The sequence below is a fragment of the Episyrphus balteatus genome, chromosome 3 (assembly GCF_945859705.1).
Source record: "Episyrphus balteatus chromosome 3, idEpiBalt1.1, whole genome shotgun sequence".
Taxonomy (NCBI): Eukaryota; Metazoa; Arthropoda; class Insecta; order Diptera; family Syrphidae; genus Episyrphus; species Episyrphus balteatus.
The window spans coordinates 58,615,915-58,639,514 of NC_079136.1; the positions used below are offsets into that span (position 1 = coordinate 58,615,915).

General features: G+C 30.3%; 1 protein-coding gene across 3 annotated transcripts in view; it reads right to left on the reverse strand.

The window, feature by feature from the left end:
- LOC129913105 (homeotic protein ultrabithorax) overlaps positions 1 to 23,600 on the reverse strand; it is a 172,590-nt gene that overhangs the window by 81,258 nt on the left and 67,732 nt on the right. The window lies entirely within an intron of this gene.

Genomic DNA, 23,600 nt, shown 5'->3' on the forward strand with positions numbered 1-23,600 from the left:
TTTATAATGTCACTATGTTGTGAGAGAGGACACAAACCAAACAAATGGTGACTAAGTAGGTAAAACCTCACATATTCGACGATATAGTGTAGTTAGCTTTCTAAATCGATAGATAACCTAAGGTAGGTATACTTATAGATACTTTTAAATCTTTGCTCTTTTCCTTGAAACAATGCATTTTTTTTTTTTTTTTTTGTTTTTGTCTTCATGGGGACACTCTGGCTCTCTCTCTTTTTAGATTATTTTGTTCCTGTTTCTTATAAAAGTTGTCACGAAAACGGTTACCTACCGAAAAATAAAATAAAAAAAAAAAAACAAAAGACTGTAACCTTTTTGGTTGGTGGTCGTCGTCATCGTTTTCCATTCTCATCGCGAGCCTTCCTTTTTTTTTGTATAAAAGATACATTGTACTAAGGTATAGATATATGTATGAATGTATGGTTTATAAGGTAGTTGTCGTGGTTGTCGCAAAGTTGGTTAACTATTCATGCAGTCACCGAATCACGGACGTCGTTGTTGTCAACGACGACGACAACATATAGCATGGGACAAACTGCCTTCAAAAAATTGCATAACGTTCAAATCCTAAAAAAAAAAAAAAACACCAACAACAACAACAAAATATCATGGAAAAGCGTATACAATTCCATGCATTTTGTGCCTTTTGTTGCTCTTTTGCATATAGCAAGGTATCTTGATACAAACAAAAAACGACGACAGGCGACAGGTCGATAGAGTGCACCAAAAACAAACAAAACCAAACACATTGAAAACTTCTCATAGATGAAATCAATTTGATGTACAGTGTCACAAAGCGCTGTTTGCCGTTTTGCTCTATGTTTTTTTTTTTTTTTTTTGTGCCCCTTTCGTTCAGTTTCCACCATCCAGGACGACTTGCAAGAGAGATTCAAAACAAACGAAACGAAAAAAACTATCTAAAGGTGCAGTGCTATAGTGGCATTGCATTGAAAATGCAACCCCATCATGCCATGAAAGGAGGAAGGAGTCATCTTGATATGAACAAAGCAGACATTTTCTATTTTTTTTTTTTGTCTTTTTCTTTGAAAAAAGTTTGTATGCGGTTGAATAGAAAATCTCAGAGCAACTAAAAATGCATCTTTCTATACCAACAGACTTGCTCTATGTGCTATTAATTGGCATCAACAGTAAGCAAAAAGGATTGTTTTTTTTCGTTTTTTTTGTTTTTTTTTTTTTGATTCTATGAAGTTGATATAGAAGCGAAGGTGTTGAATAATTAATGCAATTCTAACCAGGAAGTGGGCTGTCTAATTGGATAATATCTACTATATACCTATTGCATTTGATGCTCTGAGTCATTTTGCAAATGATTTGATCTCGTATCTTTTTCATCTTCTGTATAAATTGTAAGTTGTGAGGAATGTGTTTTGAAGAATATTTTTAAGTGAATTGATACTTGGAAGAGATCAAAATGGTATGGGATTTAAGCTGTTAAGGATTGCGTGACAGATTGACTTAAAGCAGTAAGCGCAAATAAATATATCATAAGGCTCTGCTGTTTAACTTTTAAGCACTTTTTGACAGTTGTTGGACTTTTTGCTCTTGTTTAGCGATGTGTACACGGAGAAAAATAACACAAGGGATTACTTTACTTCTGGTAAATTTAATCATAATATATAATTGAAAATACAAGAAATTAGTTAAATATATCAGAAACAAAGTAAAATATACCAGAAATAATGTTAAATTTACCAGAAGTAAAGTAATCTCAGCGTTATTTTCCCTCTGTGCAGGTACAACTAGCTTTAAGGGTAACTTGCATGCATATTCGTTAGAGCTCAGGGCACAGATTCTTGATCGATTAGCAAAACATTATTTGGACCCATATCTTGTGATAGCATTTAAGCTCGGAAAAACTTAAGAAACGAAATTTTTCGATACAAAATATGATCGTGACACTCCATCAGCTAAAAATTTAAGGTAATAATCAAATGATCAAGTGTAACTTAAAATCAAGATTGATTAAACCTGATAAAAGTGAAGATTTGTTTTTGAAACCATTTTCATAAAGATTTTCACGTTCAAGAAGTTCTCTTTTACCGATAGTATCCAGGAACTGTCATAGGTATTATCTTATACCTAAATTGATGTCGAAAAGAGTGGTACGAATTAAAAAAAAGGAACGATGATTTATTAAAGTTATGTTTTGTAAATTGTGTTTCACTTTCACTTAAAACTTCAACTTCTTTCATTGTTATACTTCTACAACTTTCATTTGCAAAAATAAACTAACTCTTACCGATTTTGTCAGTAGAACCCAGCTCCTAAAATTTGGGTTTTTCTGTAACTGTAAACTCCGCAGCAGCTTTTCGAAAACCTAAAAATCTATTAAATCTTTTTAAACAGCTAGCAAAGATCCACCAGGATTTTTTTTTAGATAAAATAAAATAAATTCAACATCAAAGTAAACATCCTTTTGTAACAAGGCAAACTTCTCTAAGTTTCAACTCATTCCAAAATCTTTTCAAAACCAAAAACTCACATCCTACAAACACCTCATAATCCCACGCGCTCACAAAAAACTTTACAACCGCACCAGTGTGCAAACAGTAAACAGAGTTTACAGACTGCATCCCCTTCTTTTTTGGAAAAACCTAGACAAATAAAGTCCTTTTTTTTTTGTGTGTCCTGCGAGACATGATTATGCATGCCTAATCAAGCTAATTAAAATTCAAAACCAATAAGCTTTTGTAGAAGTAAAACTTTCTATAGGGACCTACTACCTACAACTTTTGATGTATTTTCCTTTTTCTTATGAATGAGAAAGCAATTTGTTATATGTATTTTATCCTTAAAAGTGAAAAAAAAATACTATAAGATCACATCCTTGCGTTGTTTATTTTTTAACAAAAATGAATTGTGACGAAGTAAAGAGCAAAGTTATAAATAATATACAAAGAAACACGTAATAAGAACGAAGGATATATTTCATATCAGAAATCTTCCCATACTCCCATCATCCAATTTATCCTTTCAAAAACTATATATGCAGAAATACACATTCATTGTTAGGATTTATTTTTTCATTCTCCGCACTCTTCCGTATTTATAAGTGGAAACTATGAATATCCAAAGAAAAAAATACAAAAACTTAGAATATTACGAGTGTGTGTTGATAATAAAACAAAAAAAAAATCAAATAAAAGAAGAAGAATGAGGATGAATGAACAAAAAAAAAAAAAAACAAAAAAAAAGGATAAAAAAAAATATACAAACTCTCTCTAAAATCCAACTCGAATCTGCACTCGAAAAGTGTATATGAGAATGTGAAAGCTTAGCTTTTGTGTGATAAAATGAAAATTGCACATCGTCCCATAAATAAGGATTCTCGCAAGGATAATTTATATATATAAGTAAAATAAAAAAAAAAAAAGAAAAGTTTTTCTCTCGTTGTCTAGTGAGGAGGCAACTACTCTCTCTTTCTCTCTCTGTTTTTTTTTTCCATAGGAAGGATCTGTTGCTATATTACTCTATCGCCTCCTTTTTCTCATTTCAAATGTTATAAGGACGAGAAAATACATCTTAGGTTTTCTCATGTGCAATGCATATAGTACAGTTATATTATTCTATTCTCGGTTATAACCTTATGGAAATACATCTACAATAGTTGAACTTTACAATTATCATTATCCTGATGATCATCGTCATCATTATCATCATCATCAGCTTCTATAGGAATTCAGCATCAGAATTTGCCAGGAGTTAGGTACTTACGAACTAGGACGACGACGACGAATGCTTGTGCATGCCACAGTTGAATATGAAGAAGAGGTTTAGACAGGGGGTTTTTGGTTGGGGTGGAGGACGATGACGAGGGGAGGTAGAATAAGGATTCAAAAACTAGAAACAGCAGCAGCAGCACGCAGACAAATTATGCTGAATAAATAAAACACTCGAGAATTGGATGAAGTGTTGTATGAGAAGAAAATCTATGTTTTTTTGTTGTTGTTTTATGTGTTTTGCCTGTGAAAATTCATTCTCTTTCGCTGTATAGGTATGAGTGTATATGAAAGCTGTACCACAGGATAACACGAGCAACTTAAGGATTTTCTTCTTTTTTTTTTTGGTACATTTTGAGTTAAATATGTTTACATATACAAAAGTTTTAGATATATATCTGTGCAAGAGTATAAAAATTGCTTTTGGTTTAATTATAAAAGATACCAGCGATATACAACCCAATTGGCAGCGCGATGAGAGAGAATGAGAACAAAAAGGATAAAGACCGCGTGATGGTAAATTGTGCAATTTGCTGAAATTTAAAATTAGTATGGTTTGGTTTGACTTTTTCTGATGATGTTTATTTTGGTAGAAGCAGCAGCATGTTTTGCATTTAATGTTTTTTTCTTGTTTTCCTTATTTTTTTTTTAAGAAGAAGAAGAAGTACCTAGGTATAATTAAATTGTTCACCGCACATTTTGCAAAATATCTTTTATCCTTTGAATTGTTGTTTTCATATACCTACCTACTTAAATGCCCTATATAACAAACCAAGAAAAAATAAAAAGAATCTTTGGGGAATATTTTATTAGCAGTAGGTAGAGCTTGCAAGGACATTAAGCCAGAGAGTAGAATTCAGTGATATATTAAAACAACAACAAAAAATTGTAATAAACTGAAACTGAACATATTTTTAATTAAAAATGAGCTGCGGTTTAGTGATTTGTTTGGTTTGGTTAGCTGACAGAAGAATGAGAACAATGCTGCTGGTGGGATGAAAAATTACTTGTTATGAAAATACAACTTCTATAATTTAAAGGATTTTTACACAAAATTTAAAATATTTTATTTTGTAGAAATGGCGATGTAAAGCGAGGGGGTGAAAGTTTAAACCGTCTATCATTTAATCGGGTCTAACTGTAACTTTACTGACGGAATTGTAAAGGTAAATTTCAAGTAAGTTTGTAATTCAATTAGGTACCTAGATAAGATTACAAATCATATCCAGCAAAAAAAAAAAAAAAAAAAATATAAACTAACAAAATTTCAATTCAACAAGCACCATCATGAGACTACTAAAAATAATTTTGGTATATTTCTCAAAAATCTCCCAATCAGTGAAAATAAATTTTGTCATCATCGCGTGTTTCTATACACTTACGTGACAAGAATACCGAAAAAACAGTTCCAATCAAAATTAAACCAAAACAAAAACATCAACACTGACCGAGACCAACTGTCATGTCGATGGCCGCGGTATTTTGTTTATTTAAGCTTAGATTCCACGTTATGATAAAAAAAAGAATCTAAATTCACATCTTTTTTAATTCCGAAAAATCTGAACCCATTTTTTTTTTGGTTCTCATATTACTATAAAGAATAAAATTTCTGTTTCAATAATTAAAAAAAAAAAAAAAAAACTAAGCCCTCCCGCTCTCCAACATCGAAAAAAGAATTAATATCTTCATCATAGGTATACCTACCTTAATCGGTATAGCGGCACCGTGAAATGGCCTGAATTTATATATATTTTTTTTGGGAGTGTTTGGTTATTATATTATTAAGTTGTGGGGACCCCGAAAAAAGAAAACGTGATTAAGATGAAATGTTGTTTCTGTTTTTTTTTTTTCGTTTTTTTTCCTGACTTTGTTGAGTCAAAAAATACGAGTTCTTATTTAGTGTGCATATGATTGAGATACATGTTGATTTTTTTTGGAAACGATGAAAATAAACAGATACAAAAAAAAACAAGATCAAGTCAGGTCACAGGTATACAAAACAGAAAAAAAAAATATATTAAAATATGCCTCGAAGGACGACACGATCAGCACTTTTTGGTTTTCTCGGTAGAAGAATTTTGTGTTTCTGATAAATCGAACATAAAACAAAAGAAAGTTGGAAGATGAATTTTTGCGCATATTCTGGTAGTCATAAAAAAGTATGAAAAGATATTGGCAATATTTGAAAAATTTTTAAAAGAAAAATTTTTGCGAAATGGCCTTCAATTTTTTATGCGCTTAAGGATCAAGGAAGAAACCATATTTTTTTTTTAAAGAAGAAAGGTTCTTAATATTTTTTAATGACCCTTAAAACATATGAATTTTGAAATAGGAAACTATTAAGAAATATTGGATAATTCAAGGGCAAAATTCATACATATTTCCCAACTCGTAACTAATATTTTTTTAAGAAACACAGGAATTTAAGACAAAAACTTCTGTTTACCACATGTGCTGTAATTAGTTTTTTTTCTCGCTGCTATAAAATTAGTGAAAATATGCAATTGATGGCCTTGAATGCCAATTATTTATCTATTGCAATAGTGTAATGAGAATGATAAAAAAGGCATGTATTTACGATACAATGTTGAATGATAACTTGTATTGTAAGCATACTTATATTTAAATACAATTTTGAAAGTGATTTTAATAGAAAAGATTGTGTGAGGACAAACAAGATAATAATCACATTGGTTACACCCCAAAAGCAAAATAAGCATATATGTTTTGTATAAATTTTTTTATGGTTAATTGATAGTGTGTTATCGATGTAACTTACACACCTATTTTTAAGATAATTATATAGCATAGTCTAGTGGTATTTTACATATTTTACTTTAGAGTTTTACTATACCTAGGTATCTAACAGCTATTAAGATTTAAGTCTACATGAAAATAACTGAGATCTGAGAGAAATTCCATTCAAGCAATTTTTGCTATCATGATTGTTGTTATTGAATTTTAAGCTTAAACTATGATTATTTAAGTATCTGTCTTATATACAGCAAAACCCGCTTAGGAGAAACGGTATAATGTCACAGTCCCTCTTTCACTTAAGCGGGTTTTTCACTTAAACGAACCCCGTTTAACTGAAAAAAGTATTTGGAGATCAGAAAAGTGTTTTAAGCGGGTTTTACTGTGCCTGTCTTGTATTCAAATGTTCGAATTTAACTTGGGTATCTACCTTTGTACCAAAATTTAACAGAAGATCATTAAACAGTAGATACATTGTATTTGGTGGTTTTTTGGCTATGTTTTTTTATCAAATGAATTAATTTATCGATGCTTTTCAAGCACAGAAGCTCAAAATTTTATCTTGTTTGGATTTATTTACAGCTACCCGATACGAATCCAAAGTTTTTTTTAGCTAATCATATTTTTTTTTGCAGATTTAAATTTTTTAAAGACCAAGAATCCTTATTACCTTTTATGAGTGTTTTTGATATCATTAAGTTAATATTAGGTATTTCTGATAGGAAGGTCTTTAAATGAGAGTTTGAATAACAAAGTCTCAAGCAGTTTATTGATCTTCCAAATTATTACTTTTGCGATACAATCATCGATCTTAAAGCCTGTTATAGAATAAAGCCTTTATGCAGTCTTTGTGAAGAGACGTGAAATTCAATTTCCGATAAGTTATAAGAATCTCATAGGTATCTACCTACTTATACTTACATAATTCTGTAAAAATTAGCTTAGGTAGCTTACAAAAATAAGTTTTCACATTTTTTAAATGTAAACACTAATGTGTGTTTACGATGATAGTCACATCGTCAGCATAAATGAGACACTTTGAGTGTTTTAACACGGATGGTAAGTCATTCATAGGTATACAGAATAAAAAAGATAGGATCTAAATTTCTGCCCTGTGGAATTCCAGTTGATCTTAAACTTGTTTGATTCACAACTAGTACCTACAGAGTAATAGGTAGATACATGCCAAATAAATAAGATTGAACCCATCTTACAAAGTAGATAACAATGGTCTGCAAGGAAATCCTCCTTTAAATAAAACTATTCTTTTCTAAAGGATTTTTGTATGCTGATTCCGAATCCGATGTCAGAACTGACCTAGCACGTCAGTTTAGAAATTCCAGTTAGAAAAACTCAAAAACCCATTTTTTTTTGCTGTTTTCGAAGAAATATTTTGGCATAATGTAATCTTTTTCAATTAAAATTGTTACGGTTTATGAAACAAATTATTTTTTTCTTTCAAATTCAATTTCAATTTTCTCAATATGTCTTTTCTTCTCCGAGATTTCTTAATTTAAGTAAGTTAAGTAGGTTTGGCATATCTTACCATAAAGAAACTGATCTCTAAAAATTAATATATATTTCTCCCTAGAACAAAGGTATACTTTTCTGATGGACTTTAGTGTGCTGTTTTTGAATCCGAGCTCAAAAATTTCGGTCAGCTCTGTTTTTTGAGATATAGTAGTTTTTTGAGATTTTCTAAAAAAAAAAAACTTGATTTTGTGAGACTTTAATGCGAATATCTTAAAATCCTGATGTGATAGAATTTTTTTGACTTCGAATTCTAACTCAGCACATCAAAAACTATAAGAAAAGTATACTTTTGCTTCTAGAAGAAACAAATCTGAAGCTTTATAAGGCAGTTTATCGATAGGTTTATTACAAATAAGATATTTCTAAATAGAAAAATAGTATATAAAATTACAGAACACGTAAAAATTTTGTTTAATGTATTTTATGATGGTTTTCTTTACATATTTGACTTTTTAAATATAATGGGCATTGATATTTTACATTTTCCTTAAATAAGGTGCTTTTTGTTCATGTAGGATTTACTAAAAAGTGAAGAATTTCGATTTTTCTGCTTTTTTTGTAAATCAGTATTTTAAAATATGAGTAAACATTTATGTAAAAGGACATATTTGGTGTCAATCGATAGGTCATATTATGAGAAATAATTCCTCCACATTTGAGCTCAATGCGACAAACAGTTTTAATTTTATACAAGTTCAAATGAATCTAAAAGGGTGATTTTTTAGAAACTGCCCACATTTTTCAAAAATCATTTTTACAAAAATGGTACCTGATAGAATTTTTCTGAAACCAGATTTAGATTCAGGAAAGTCTAATCTTTCATAATATCAACAAATTATTTGAAGGAGAAAAAAAAGTTAAATTTTGCAGACCAGTGTAATCGCTAAATTCCAATTTTCTTAACTTAAAAAGCAGAACTTTATGCGAAAACTTGTCAAAGGCTTTACTGAAGTCAGTAAATACATAGTCTAATTATTTTTAAAGGAATCGATACAGTTTTCCGCCAATTCTGTTAAAAAAAAAGTATCTGTGGAGCTACCTTTTGTGAAACCATGCAGATTAGGAACAATAAGAGATTTAACATTGAAACATAACGATTCACAAATTATAGCCTCAAAAAGCTTATATAGACTTATCGCAGATATTGAAATTCCGGAATTTAACCATTTAATCCTGCGGAACTGTAAATAGGGGCAACCCTATTTTCGGGTTCATAATGCATAAATTCATGATTCATCATCTGTGACAGTTCTCATTTTCTTAAAAAAAAATATTTTCAATAAACATCCGACGTCAAATATCACATCAACATCCATTCTTTTTTATAAAACAAAATAACAAAATTAATAACAAAAAATCAAAACATTTTCACTACAATTCTTCAAAAATAAATTTTCTTCCAATTGGATATCAAAAAAAAAAAAAAAAAACAAAATCTTCCGTGCCATCACATCGAATGACCATCCATAAACACTTCAGAGCAGCCATTAAAAAAACTTACCACCATTCACCGTTCATAAAGCAACAACAACAAACCAAAATACACCATCATTGTGTTTGAGGGGAAATATATCAGCCTGTGAAACACCACACACCAACAACAAAAGCAACACACAAATTCAAAAAGGGAAAAATGAATGATGGCGGTCACAAGACAAATAACCCAGCCTCTATGTTTCTCTTCTACTTAACTGTCTATCTCTCTTTTCCCGCCATTGCTTTGCTACTAGTTCCAATCGCTCATTCACACACACATACACACGCAAAACAAATAAACACACTCATGCAGAAATGAAATCAAATAATGTTATTCAAAAATTCCACCACTTTGGGTTGCCTTCCATTGCCGCTGCTACTACTAGCTGAAAACAAAAATTTTCTTTTCTCCTTCTCTATTATGTTGTGTTGATTTTTCCTATCCAACCCCACTCTCACAACCCTATCAAAAAAAAAAAAAAACTTTGAAAAACCTAAACAAAACACATCTCCCCTCCACCAGGCTCCAACTCCAACAAAAACTAAAGAAATAAAGTTCAGCTGGCAGTTGCAAAAATATCGCACACAATTAAAGGCAAGCACCAACGATCTAATAAAAAACAGTAAAAATCCCCGCCATCAATCAGTGAGTTAAAAACTATGAAGAAGGCTCCTCTTTTTTTTTTTTTTATTGTTTGTTGTTGTTTGTGGGGTGCATGGTGCTCAATTGACCTGCCCCTCTTTTGTTGCAATGAATCTCTATAAACAAAATAATGTGGTTGAGTGTGTTTGTGTAAAATGAGCACAATTCGCCATTAGTATGATTTGCAACACAAAACACGGCGAATTTATCATAAACAAAGCTACTCAACATTGAGTGGGATTCAACTTAGATACAATGTTGCTGCAATAAAAAAAAAATGTTGCCAAGTAGTCTATAAACAAAAATCAACAATAAAGTTGAGTGAAATAAGAATTATAGAGAGACAATACAAAGTACATTAGTCAGAAAAAGATAGATAGATGATAAGTAGACTTGTAAATGGGTGAGAGCGAGATTAATGATGAATATAAACTTCTATTTGGGTTGGAAAATATACGACGCCATATTTGTTGTCATCATCATCCATGTGGATTTGAGTGAGTGAGTCTGGGATTTGGAGATGAATGTGTTCCTTGAGTTAACTTAACGATTTGATGCGAGACGCGTGTTTATAACATCAAGTCGTTACAAAAATATAAATTAAAATAAGAAATTTACCGTTAGAAGTTGTAGTTTTCGTAGAAATACATCAAAAATGTATCGAATTTGATGAAACAAGTGTTTGATTTGTGAATTTTGTATTGAATGTTTGTTTATTTTACAAACAAAAAAAATATGAATAATGATGAGGAATTGAAGACGCCATCATCACTTGACTTGATGTGGTGTGGGTTGTTTGTATTTTATGGTTTTGCGGATTAGCCGGCAGATGGAGTTATTGCTGCGCCGTTATAATACAAAAAAAAAAGCACAAAATTTATGCCCTGAATCTATACAATGTGCTCAATAAAATTCGCGCATGTTTCGTTAAGAGTGTGTTCGTAGATATAATAAATGTGTATATGTGCGATTTGAGAATGCTTTATTGCCAGGGGTAGCAGATTTATAGCTTTTATCCAAGAAAAAAAGGGGGGTTTTTGTAACCCCCCATTTTGTCGGGTGTAATTTTCTGTAATTTTGGGGAGGCTTTTGGCTCTCTCTGAGAATTCAGTGAATATGGAAAAATAAAAAGAAAATTAACCTGCATACTTACATAGACACAGTACCTACACATAGAATTCCCGATTTATTATAGTGTGCGTTATGTGGATATAAATTACGAGGTGAATTTGAGAATCCTGGACTTTAATTCTTAACTGTGTACTGTCGGCGCGCAGTGTGTTTTTTTTTTTTTTTTTTGTATTCTTTTCTTTGATTTTTTTTTCTTTATTCAAGGGATACCCTCGAAATCCCCATTTTTTTTCCTTTGAACCCATATACAAACTTGGGTATAGATTTTTGTAGGTAGCTTGGTTTATGCCTCTCTCGCTCTTTTTTCTTTCTTTATGGCACTGAAAACGAGCCTTAGAATGGTTTTTGTGGCGAAATCAATAAATCCCCACGAAAAAACAGTTCGTTATAACCGACGACGAAAAGGGATTCGTCTCCAGCAGCAAAAAGGAACACTTATACATATTTCTTCTCTTTTTGGGTGCCAAAGGCGTGTGGAGTTTTTTGGGTATGAGGAGGGGGACAAAGGGGGCTGAGAAGGGACCGAGTATTTTGAGGTGGAGGCTTGAGGGTAGGTTTTTGGAGATGTTATAAAGAAAGATTTAGGAGAGAGATAATGTATATAACGGGAAAATATATGGGTCATTCCATTGGGAATTTTGTTCGCTTTTTTTGTTGTTGTTTGGTTCGGTTTGGTTTTGGTTCCATTCATTCCTTAAGCTTGATGTTCTACCGTTTTTCGGTGGTTCTTTTGTTGTAAAGGTTTTTTTTTTTGTTTTGAAAAGAACAAACCCATGGGGGACAGAAAGATATTATTGCGTAACTGCTGCTTTTGCCCCATATATAGCTCTTTAATTCTATAGATTGTATATATAGAAAACCCCTCTGCTATACCCATACCTTATATTGATGTGCGATAAAACTGTTTTATCTGTTTTTTTTTTTTTTGAGGAAGATATTTATTTTGTCGTTTTTCACAACAAAAAAAAAGTTCTCTATCTCTCTTTCATACTTTTGCAATTGATTAGCCAAGTTTTATTGCCTTAATTACCTATCTATGGAAATTTTCATAGAGAGAGAGAGTGTTAGAATAAGTGAGTTTAAAGATACTTAGGCATTGTAAAGATTAGGTGTAAAGATTGTCAATGGATTTCAGCACCTTTTTTTATGATTTCTTTAATCGATTTTTAAAATCGTCATTAGTGGGTTGGTAGGTAGATAATTTCAAAGAAAACCACGATTTATCTATCACGATGGAAACCGTGATTATGATTTTGAAAACTGTGATTGTAATTTTGAAATCTGCTCATTCGTAGGTTTCTGCTATTGATTTTTTATGTAACAAGCTGTGATTGATGTATCTATAAAAACTGTGATTATCATTCCTATTTAGAAGTGCAACTTTCAAAACAAATAGGTACTAGGATTATCAAAACTAATATTGTGATGGTATTAAAAGTGATTTTCATAACAATAATGTAGCTGTGATAAGAAAACTGTTATGGGATATATTGAAAACTCAACTAATCGTAATAAAATCACCGATTTCTCAACATTTGAATGTTGTGTCATCAACAATATAAATTGTGTTTTCAAAAACTTTCATTTTGATAGTGAAAATCTTGAATGTCATCTTAAAACTGCGACCGAATTAACAAAAATTCCTGAAAATATCTAATTTTAAACTCGACGTATAGATACCTATTATAAGAATGAACGATTATGATATTTAAAACCGTTATTGTAAAGCTATGAATTGCGATTGTCTGTGATTATTGTTTGAAAACCGGCAATTCTCGTGGTAGAAACACACAATTGTTAACCGTAAATAATGTGTTTTTAGTTCAAAAACTAACGATTTTGAAAATAAAAAGTGTGATTTTGAATAAAATGCCGATATTTTTGGGTTAGATACAATTATTTAAATAAAGAGGAATCATTGGAAGCGGTTCTAATTGAAACAAGCGGTTCTACTTGAAGAATATTACTCTGAACTACATAGATAATAAAAAATTTTAGCTGATATTCAAACTGTTTTTGAAAACGAAAATCAAAAAATTATTATTATGGATTTGAAAAGAAACAAGCGAAGATCAATTTGGATTATTTGGAATCTTAATAAACAATCAACTATTATATTATGAAACGGAACTGGGAGAATTTTAATTTATCTATGCAGGTATTTACCGTTTCTAACAGTATATACCTAAAACCATGATTGTAGGTAATACTATAAACTCCAATTTATTAAAGGTGCTAAAAATCTATCATAAAAAAGTATTTAAAACACCGTGATTTGATTTTGTAGACGAGAAAAATGATTAGGAATGTCAATATTCTTTCCTATTCACAAATAAGGCCATATTGAAAGTTTACAACGTGTTTGATCTTTCTAAAATGATTAAACGAATGAACACACGCTGGCCAGCTGTTTAGTTTGAGTTCCGGACTACAACTTTTGCCCCGAAACATCATTGACTAAGTCGTAGATTGCCAAAGACTTTCTATAAAAAATTGACCGAAATTCAAAAAATTTGGAGGCAGCAGTTCTATTCGTAAAGAAAAAGGACCACTTAAAAATAAGCGGATTTCTGCATGGGTTTTGCCAAGATAACTTTCGTCTTAAATTAAGCGGAAATCCACTTAATTTAAGATGAAAATTTTCTTATCTACCTATAATGATAAAAATTAGAAGATTTTCATCTAAAATTGAGCGGATTTCCGCTTAATTTAAGGCTTATTCCGCTTATTTTTAGGTGGGTATAGTTTTTTTTTCATTGTACATACCTTTAACAAAAGGAAAAAATTAAACTGATAAAGAGTAAAAACACTCTAATTATACTATACGCTTGATTCTTCACCACTTAAACAAAATGTTTACTTTAGAACCATCTATAGACTCTGTTCCAATTGATTGAAGTCTATTTGAAAAAACAAATTAACCCTTTAACTAACTTTTAAAGCTCTAAAATTGTAACATATAGGTACTCACTATACAAAAAAATATTACTGTCACATTATAAAAATGTTAATCTAAATAAAATGAAAATTCTTCATCGTCAAAAACATCGAAAAAACTGAAAAAAAATAGGTACCTACACAAAAAAAAAACTTCATTATCCATCAGCACGCTATATCCAAATGGCAGCCACATTCATCATGACATGAATTTTAAATTTGAATTTTTTGCTTTTGTTTGTTTGTATCGTTTTGACACAAAGTCTCTCAACTTAAAAAAAAATTAAAGTCCCCAAAGAAAAACCAACAATCAAATGTCAACCGAATCCCTTTTTAATTCTTCTCCACTTTTATTCAGTGTTTGTTTTGGGTTTTTTTTTTTTTACCTATACAAAAAAAATATGACTGACTGTCTGTCTTTTTTTATATACATACCTTCCAACATATTTAAGTTAGTATTTATATCCATATAAAGTTTATGTTGATTATGATGATGATGTCAATTCACACATCATATTAAAAAAGGTTTTAGTAAACAAATAGTGAACATGTGTCACGTTGTATCTTATTTTTTTTTACCATTTTTATTTTTATTGCAAATAAAACGAAAGTAAAAAAAATCCCTTTTTTTGTTGGTTTTTATGTGGATACCTCTGAACGAGTGTTGCAAAAACTATTTTATATTCCAAACATGATAAATATACGACGATGACGTCTTTATTATTTTTGGACATTTTTCGACGATGTCATTTTCACATACGTGTGTTTGGATTTAGATGCGGTTGGGACAGTTTGCTCATGGTGATGGGACTTAAGGACTTAATTTTACAGACATTGAAATTATAATTTTGTGTTTTTTGTACATTTTTTTGACAAGTGAAATTCTTTGAGAATTTAAGCGAAGGAACTTTGGTAGGTATCAGTCCAGAATAGAACAAAAAAGTACACTTTTTGAAATCCGAATTGGAATAGAAAATGACTGAGAGAGGACCTACAAATTTTGTTTTGCAAAGCAAAAGAAGAGAAAAATTTGACGCTTACGTAGGTATAAGGTTAAATCTTATTTTAGCGGAATATTGAATAACAAGAAAACTGATCGGGCTACAAAACTGAAGTTTTCGTGTTTCATTTAAGAGGCTATAGGTTACTTCAAATTTTTGCAAAAAAAAAAAAAAATTGAATTTTGCTTTTTTTTTATTTTGAGGCCTTTTAGATAAGCTAACTTTTTTAAACATAACATTGAGTATTTTTAAAAGTGTTGGAGCTACAAAATTGAAGATTGCATCAAAAATCCTTTTTTCAAAAGCTTCAATTACCTACTGACAAAAGAAAAAAATGTTTTTTTTTAAAAAATGTTTCTACTGGAGTGATCAAAATAAAAAATAACTGAATGCTAAGCTACAATTTTGATCATCAAAAAATTAATAAATTCCTATTTTTGTCCGCAAACTTCAGTCTTATTTTAGGGGAATATTTAATAACAAAAAAACTGTAGGGGTTACAAAAAATAAGTTTATATGGAATTGAAAAGCATTTGAAAAACCACAAATTTGGAGGTCAGCCAAACCCATTGTTTTTATTCATTTCAGATTTTGTTATTTTGGCGGCAAAATAGAATAAGTCAAAAACCATGAGAACTACAAATTTTTGGTTTGGGCAACAAATTAGCATTTACATAATCAGCTAGTAAATTAATGATATTAATTAATTGATTTCGCCCCAATTACCTGTTGCTAATTTGCGTCCATAAATCCCTGTTTTCAACTTACATTTTTGCTTCAATAAAGCTTTATAGAGGCAAAAGTATTAAATTTTTGAAAAAAAAAACCTAAATCATTCAAAACTTTTTGTATCCACTGTTTTAAAATCAAGCTTCCTCTATTCTTCAAAAGATGGCACCATCATCTTCATTAGAAAAAAAAATGACTAAAGATCACTCACTCAATTTTTTATAACGAGTTCCAGTTAATAGTCCCCAAATAACCACCATCAAACATTCTCATTTCTTCACCAACTCAAATTTTACACTTAGCTATAAAGTATCCATTTTCAAAAAAGATTCAAACCTCTAAACATCACACATATAAAACTATACCTATACCGAAATGTTTTTCTCCTTTTAATTCAATCTAAAAGCAATAGCCGACTATATGGGTATAGCCACACCCGATTTTATGAGATTTTATTGGCAAAAATTAGATTAAAAGGCAAAGGCAAACACCGCAACAACCGAAAATCCGAACACATATAACGCACTCTAAGAGTGAATAATGTGCGTGTGTGTGCTAATGTCTCAAAAAAAAAGTAAAAGGAAAGAGAAAACTTTGGATTTGAAAGTAAGTAGGTATGTGTGTTTAAAAGTTTTGAGCTAAAAATTTCAAAAGGTATTTTTGTTTGATCCTTTTTTCTTATTGTTTCATCCCCTCTAACAGAAACGATATATCTACCTTCCTGTAACTTTCTATTTTAATTTGTGCGTTTGTTACCTACTTTCTTCTTTTTTCCCTTTTGGTTTGCTTTTTAAATTTGGTGTCGTATTGGGTGATTTATTATCGACACGCGTTCAGGTATGCCACCAAAACACTAAACCATCTAGCTTGCTACACGGTACAGCAGGTACATGGTACATAGACTCTCTTATTTTTGCACCTCCAATTCTCTATATCCTGTGAAAGTAGGCTGAAATTGTTGGTAAGAATGGTGTATCATAAAGGATGACGGAAACAACAAGCCCACGGAATAATACATCTAGGCCATTAATTTGCACTTTACAGTGCGTTTGTTAAGAATGTCAATATGCAACATCAAAAGGAGAAGGAGGAGGAGGACGAAGGAAAACATTTGTGTATAAGGAAACAAATTTTTTCGAAAAAACATTTTATTCCACTTTCTTCGATTCATTTCCTCTTTTATTTTTTATTTTGCTTTCTTTGTCCTGTTTTTCTTTTTTTTTTATTTTGTCTTCACTTCCTTTTTCTTCATTTTTTTTTTTTTGTATTTTATTTCATCCGTTTTTGGGTATTATATAAGGTATATTCACCCAAAATACATAAAACATCCACCCACGCAAGTGATAAATGTCCTTTCATATACAAATACTTATAAACAGGATTCGTTACACACCAATATAAGGTATAACAAACAACAACAAGAAAATTATACATAGATACAAAAAATAGGCTAAAGGTACGGATACGGATATGGATATACTCTCTCAAAAAGATTCTCAAAAAGCATTTCTAGGATATTATGTGCGAAAAATAAAATAAAACACAAGGATAACGTGAGTTATTAGGTTATCCTTTTTTTTTTATTTTTGTTTTTCAACGCATATAATGTATAACGTTTGCCAGTGGCTATAACGGATGGTTTTTATCCTTGCAAGGATGTATGTATTATGTGTCAATAAATTATATACCTGTCATTTTAACAAAACAACAAAAAAAAAAAAAAAATTTTTCCTACGCTCCAGGTAGCTTAGCTTTCTCCGCATTCTTACCAGTATCAAAAAATGTGCTTTTTACAAGGATATCCTTTATATTTAAGTTTATATGTGCGTAAAAGTGTGTCACACAGCATTGAGATTAATATGCCAACGAATCGAATTTTTCATTCAACCCCATTTATTTTTTTTTTATTATAGGTATACCTATCGGAGATGAAAAAGAAGAAAATCGCTTATATATTAGCAAAAACGGCAGGAAACACTTGATTTTTGGGTTTTCCTCTATGGTTCGTTGTCCTTTTTGTAAGCACGCAAAGCTTTACCAAGAGAGAAGAGACAGTTTTTTGGGGGATGATGAAAAAAAAAATCTAGTCTAGATCAGTGGGCCACATAGCATCACAGCTTCCTTGAGAGCAAAAAAGGACACACCACTCACACAAGTTTTATGTTCTGTGAAAATCAATAAAAGGGTCGACTTTCTGAATGCGGATATACCTAAAGGACGACAAAACGAACGAAAACAAAACAAAACAAAAAAAATATGATTTTGTGGTGATGTTCAATTTAATTGAATCTTACGACTGAATAATTTTTTTTACTGGGTGCTTGGTTTTGGATTATAAAATATCTCGAACAATTACTTTATGGGCATCAATGTTGAATGTTTTAGTATTGAATCGTTTATCAATTGGAAAATTGGAAATGGAAAAGATTGTATCTCTTTTACACTAGCCATAACTGACAAAATACAGATTTGCTGAAAGAAAAGCAAACAGATATATAATTTGCCGTTAATTTGTCGCTAATATTTTTTTATTTCGAATTTTTTTGTGCAATGATTTCATAAAATAAATTGGTGTAGTGCTAAATTTTGAGAAGAACCCTTTAAAAAGTTGAATACTTCAAAATTTTTAAAATTGTCACTAATTGTCGATTATTTTGATGATGTGTCGCAATTTTTTTTTTTTCGATTTGCGGTCTTATTAAATTATTTAATTATTTTGTTATATACTCTTTTGAGAAAAACGCTACAAAAAGTTGCCCATTTATTTATGAGACATTTTAAATTTTTCAATGCTTAATTTGCCGTTAATTTGTCGCAAATGTTTTTATGGTTTCATAAAATTATTTTATTTTGAGTTTGTTTTAAAATAATTAATTTGTCGCTTATTTTTATGACATTCAATAATTTTATAAAATATAAAAAGTATTTGAAAATTTTACCTCAACTGAGAAAAGAAGGCAAATTCTTACTTTTTCTAGGTAATTTAGAAAATTCTGTATTTTGAATTCATCGTTAATTTATCGCTTATTTTTCGGTGATTTCAATTTTAGTGCAGTGATATTTCATATAATTTTTAAGGGGTTTGATTTAAATTAACCAAAGACAATCTTAATCTTTAAGTTGTTAATCATATGAAAATTGCCGTTTATTTATCGCTTATTTTTAAGATATATGGCTGTATTTTTTGTTACGAATTTCAAAACAATTTTAAGCGATCATAATCAATCAAATAGCAAAACCATGACAAAAATTTGTTGTTCTTTAATTTTTTAAATCTCTCATTGTTTCAAAATTTGCCGCTAATTTGTCGCGAAATAATTTCATTGTTCTGAAATGATTCTCAATGAATTCATAATTTTATTTTGATTCTTTTACTAGATTTTGTAAAATTTTCGCCAATTTTCGCTCTGAAAATGGATTTTAGATAGGTAAATAAGCCGCTTATTTAATTAATTTAAAAATTGTAGCTAATTAGTTTCAATTTTGTCATTCAGTAAGTTTATGCTACTTTAAGGCCTTTTTTAACTTGAATTTAATGAAAGAAAAACATTTTTTTCGATAATGTTTTGTTAGAAGAACTATTTGATAAATTTGCCATTATTTTGTCGCTAATTTTAATGATACTTTAGAAATTGACGTCTATCGATCAAAACTAATTTCAACTGTTAACATTGTGTGATAGTTATAATTGATCCAGGAGGTGTTTAAAACTCAATACCAGTAATTTTGAATTTCCTACAAAAAAAAAAAATGATAAGCAAACAAACCCAGAAGGACCTTTAGGGAGAAAAAAGAATAACACATTTCACTTTCGATGACACTTTTTAAACCCAAAAAGTAGTTACAAGGACATACACACATCCTTATAGTTCCAGAATTCCCTCAAAACAACAAAATACGAAAAAAAAAGTTCTAAAAACAACAACACACCGGCAAAGTTTATCCCCAAATGAATAATTTTTCCCCAAAAAAAAAAACTATATCAACAACAAAAATAACAAAAGGCGAATCATGTTTATTTTAATTTCGGCACAAAACCAAAAAAAAAAAAAAAAAAAAAAAACAAAACGAACAACATTTCCAATGTTTATTTTTGGGCGCGTCGACGACGACGATGAATTCAACGTCGGCTTTTTGGTTGAGGATATTAATTATGCGCCTCTAATACTGTTTGTATTAGCTGCGGCAATGGCATAATAATGCGGAAGAATATGGCAGTAAATTAATCAAACCAAATTCCAATAATAAAATCATTAAACATAATTTCGATATGAAAAAAAGAACAAAAAAAAAAAATGAAAAAAAGGGAGCAAAAATGATGTAATTTAATTATAAGTGGCATGGCCGTCGGCAGTTGTTGTATAGTAAGCATAGGCGCCCCCATCATCTAAATATTTATTTTGATTAGGTGCAATCTTTGTTTAATGTGATTTTAATGCGCGATATAGTGTGTTAGTTTTTTTTTTTTTTTTTGTAACATTTTGAGGGTACTTTGAGAAATTAAAATAGAATCAAACAAATGTTTCAAAAAAAAAAAAAAAAAAATAGTCTAAACTAAAAATACTCAAGTTTTTTTTTGTGTGTAAATTTTTCCACCCGGTGATGATATTAGCAGTAGGTACATTTGGAAGACTTCAAAACTAATTGAAAGATATATCGATTTTTCGGCGCCTTTTGAACTTCAAAAAGCTTTTTTAGAAAGTATGGTTTAGGCATAGTTTTCTTTTAAGAAAAAAAAAAGAGAGGGTAATCTTTTTTTGTTTGGTTTGGAAGCAATTAATTTAATTTGAAAAGATATTAAATTCACATTTACAGCAAATAATCATAATATTGGGAAGATGATTTCATTTATTTATTTCAATTGAAGAATTTTGTGTGTTATCTCTTTCGTTCAAGTTCAAGATTTTTTTTTTTTATATTTTCAAGCTAAAGGTTTCGACTTTTTTTTCGTGAATTTTATGATCATAATGGAGATAGTTTATGTGCATTTCCTGAGATTTATTATAATTTTTGAGACCTGACTTCACAACTCACAGCTTACCAATGCCAATAGAATAATTCAAGACCTTCAAAATGCATATTTGAATGTTCTTTAAATAGTGTAAAAGAAATGCTTCGAAAACTGGTAGGTACAATCTAATATCCACGATAGTGGCGAAGCAAAGTGTTCATCTGTTTCCTCATATCTTCTCAACTACTAGATATAATCTGACAAATGAAGTATTTTTGGAAGCCAATTTTTAGTTGGCTGGTTATAGTTTATGTAACGTCATGTTAAAGTGAATAATGCGCCCTCTAGCGGAAAAATTCATGACTTGACTAAAGATTTTTTTAATGTTGAAGAATATTTATGTTTCCACTTATAATCTATAGTTCCTCTCTAAACGATTTGTTTAGGTCCTTTCAATAGGATCAAGATTAGTTTTAAGAAGCTACTGCATTGGCAGAGCTAAAGACTGAGTCTATTTTTGTACTCTCTCAATGTCTCCTTGAAAATTGTTAGTCTCGTGTTTTAATACTATGAACTGTCCAAGCTTATATCGTTAGCGAATGGCTTGAGATTTTTAGGCGAAATTGCTGATAGAATCTTGAAATTTCAAAGCGATTTTAACAGAGGCCTAAGAACTTTCTGTAAATTTCTTAAGAAATTGAAAAAGAAAACAAAGAAATTGTTAATTTCCATAAGATTTCAGAGGAAATGCTTTGTTGAATGCTCGATTTCTTGGGCTTGATTTGTGTTTGGATCTAAATCAAACTGTCTTATTTGAGCGTTGAGGGATGGTGAACAAAATAACAACTTTCTATTTGAGTTTAATCGAAATAAATCAAAGGACATTTTTTAGATAAAAAACAAAATGGAAAATACGCATGCGCCTGGAAGCTGTTTTTTCTGATTGGCAAAGTTTTGTTTTACGAAAAGTATGGCGTATTGTTCCGACATATCCTTTTTTTTATTACGAAATCAAAATTCAAAATGGCGGAAAAAATAAATTAAATTAAGATGCCTCTCCGAGAAAAGTTTAAATAAAAAGACTAAGGTCCATTTTCTTCACTCGGAGTTGAACATAACTTCAGAATTTTTAATATAAAAATTCTCAAGTTTTGTTCAACTCCGAGTGAAGAAAATGGACCTAAGCTAATTATGAAAATTAAGAAATTTTTTATTTTATGATAATTTTGTTAAATTAATATAATTTCTATTATTTTTTTTAGTTTAAATTGAATTTTATTGTTCGTTTGATGAAAAATCAAAATTTTGTCTGCCTATAAGAAACTTCTCATTAACAGAAGTTCGAACATCAAACTCATCTAACCTATCCATTTAGTCCAATTAACTAATTTTCATCAGCTTTCTCTCTAGTATAAGAACGAGTGTACTCATATAGCGTAAAGGACTAAAGGTATAAGTACAAAGCAATTAAAGTCAAAAACAAAACGATATAAAAGGTGTAAAACGAGAAAGTTCGTGGGGGGGTGTATGAGTAGAGTGTATGTGCGTGTGAAAAAGGACTCTACACCTTATATTTGCTTCCTGTTTGAGCACTGATAACAATTTTGTATATGTAGCTATGTATGTAAGTTGTAGGTATAGGTAATGTTGAATCACAAGAGGAGGTCTTTTCTGTATATGTACCTACCTAACTGGAGGTGAAATTTTGTTATAGAAGTGGTACCAAAGTATAAAGAGAAAAGAGGATTGGTATGGCGGCGTATTACTACCTACGTACCTACTTGCAATTCATTTTGTTAGAAAGATACGAGGATGCATGCTATATGGCATATCTATATGTAAAATGTAGGTATATGAACTATATATAGACTCACGAAAACGTTTAGGAAGTAATTAAACACTCATTAAGTTTTGCTTATAGCCTATATGGGTTGCAGCAGGAAAATATAGTATAGACATACATATCTTTGTAAGTTAGGTTTGGAGGTAGGTCTTACAAGTGCCCCCGAGGATGTGACAAAGGAAAAGATTTTATAAGCTTCGAGTGCAAATTGAGATGGCAAATTAAAGCTAGTTCAAAAGATATACTTGTTCAAACATCGCATAAATTCATTTTTTTTTTTAATTCTTGAATTATTCTGAGTTTTGTATACCATTTTCATTAATGGATTTTTTTAGACCCTTCAAAATGTTTGATGAGCTTGAAAAGTGTTTCCCTTTACAGAGTAGGCCATAAAAAAACCCCTGAAGCTATAAAAACCCAAATTACCTTAACTAACTCAAGTAGCACAAAAGTCTAAGATACACCAAAATATTTGGTGTATTTTTTGCACTTTCGTGATATGCATTTTGAATATAAAAAATACACCATTTTCTCGTATAAAATAAACTCCGGTGGTTAAAAAAATATACCGATTTTGGTGTATAAATGGCACTAGTGGTATATTAAATGATCTGTTTTTGGTGAAAATTATCCCTTTGAAATTGAAAAATACACAATAAATCTATGGATAAAATACACCATTTAAATTATTCTGATTTAAAATTTGAACCAAAGTTTATTTTTTATCTCAAACAGTTTGATGAATTCTAATTCACACCATTTCTTATGAAATAAATGAAAATGAATTTTTATTCACTTTCATAATATTGCCATAAGAAACCAATTGTTAAATATGATTTTGTTT